A 2,184-nucleotide genomic window follows, 5' to 3' on the forward strand; every position below is an offset into this window, starting at 1 on the left:
TAGACACTGGAGACCCTGGAAGGTGAAAGGGTGGGAGCCGGGTGAGGGATGCAAAATTACCTATTGATAAGGGTGGACAAGGGTCCGGACTTCCCCACTGTGTGATCTATTCATGCACCAAAAATGCACTTGTACCCCTGAAATCCACAAATATTTTTAAATAAAGAAAGGTGACCATTTAAGGAACAACAATTGGAGATATTAATAACATGGCAGCACTGTCCAGATGAAGGATGATTTTTCTGGAGGAGAAGTTAAGAAGTTTCTAACTTATTCCCAGCAGTAAAATCTAGGAACAATATTTGAAAGTTACCAGGAAACAGATTTTATTTAGTCTCTCATAAAGAACTTTTCAGCAAACTGGACTGTTTTTAAAAAGATCATTCTCCCTTTTAAAAAAGGCAGAGGTGTCTCCCTCTCAACATTGGAAATACTCAAGTTAAACCAAGGCCAAATGGCGTGAGAAACTGTGCTGGGCAGAAGGTCACACTGCATGGCCTTCAAGATGCTCTCAGCACTTCCGATCCTTTGATTCCGGGAAGAAAAGGGAGGCTCAGGGACACATGCTGTCCTCCAGTATGCCTTCAGGATCCCTGGGATTTGTCCAGGATCTGTGGAACTGCGCAGTCAGATGTGGTGTCTCCTAGGAAGTTCTCTTCTGATAACTCCTTTAGGCTGGGAGATGGGCACTAATAATTCTCACTCAGGGAATTAAAATCATCTTGTTTTTAATGTTATTTGAAGCCAAACCTTTGGAGCAGTCTTTCTTCCCCACATTTCTCTCCCTTTCTTTGTTTAAAAGAATTGTGTCAGGAGCTGTCTTCCTCTATAGTTATCCCTGTCACCGCTGCTCAGGAGGGTTTTACTAACTGGCAAGCAAATCTCCCAGAGAAAATGGATGATGGGCAGTTCTAAACGGGAACATGGAGACTTTTCATCTTAGAGCTACGAGCTCAGCAGATGGGGCTGACATTGCCTTAATGTTGCCCCAAGATGAGAGGCTGCCCACTCAAAGGGAGTTCTCTGAACGTGAGCTCCATGGCACCCCCATACCGCTTCAAAGTGCTGATTTGCCTGATAGTGAGAAGTCGCTGCCAGATGAAACCTCCAGTTACTGTTAACTGACGATTTGCAGGCGCACCAGTCACTCTTGCCAGATCAACAGCCAGGATACTTATGGGACACACTGTCACAGGGTTTAATAGCGTGGCATTCTCGGCGGCCAAGGCTGATGCCCCCTGGAGAGCATGTGGTGCTTGTAGTGAGTTTAATTTAAGGGGGTGATGATTTTCATCGTAATTAAACAAAGCAAGGGGGATCAAACGACATTTCTGTGCCAGTCTAGAGAGACGCACGTCGAGGCACTGAGTCAGATGTCATGCTTTTAGGAAACTGCGACCTGACAGTGTCAGCTCTGAAAGAGAAGCAAAGAATCACGTCTTTCAACGCTCTTTGGCATGACTGATTTTTGCCTTTTATCTTTGTTATCATAGGCCCAGCTATAAAGATGGACTCAGGATCCTGCAACGAGGAGGCAAGAAATTCAGGGTGACTTGATTCTTCACACTCAGAGCAGCACTTCTTCCTTAGGGTGGTTGTGCAGTTCAGTTCATTCCCTATCAGACTGCACCCTATCTTATGTCATCTCTGCAACACACCTCTCTGTGTGCCTTCCTACAGCAGACTTCAATAACTAAGGACCGTTTCTGTGGGGGTGGGAGGAAGCCAATATTTATTTACATTCCATTTGTGTCCAGTAGGCTACCTGGATATCACTATTGGCTACTTAACTCTAGGAGGTAAGTGTAGACCAAATAATGTATATTACTCATAATAATTTGGTATAACAATCTTTGCTGATATTGGAGGCTAGATCAAACATGAAGTCCAGAGCTTCCTCCTGGCCCTGCAGACTGGGGGTGCTCCGTGGCAGCAACGATCCTGTGAGCTGGGGGCCAGCTCTCTCCTCCACACTCTTCCCACACTTCTGGAATAGCGCTAACCTGTGGCTCAGCATAGCTTTGGAAGACATCATCAGCACAGCTGTCTGACATAGTTGCTTTAATTTAGCAAACATTGATTCAGTACTTATTATGTACCAGGCTCTGGCTAGGAAAGTAAAGATAAGTGGAACATCTGGGGAAGCTGTGTGTATAAATAGCTGTAACATGTGAGACATGCCAC

The sequence above is a fragment of the Otolemur garnettii genome, unplaced genomic scaffold, assembly GCF_000181295.1.
Source record: "Otolemur garnettii isolate 467f Iridium unplaced genomic scaffold, OtoGar3 scaffold00046, whole genome shotgun sequence".
NCBI classification, from domain to species: Eukaryota; Metazoa; Chordata; class Mammalia; order Primates; family Galagidae; genus Otolemur; species Otolemur garnettii.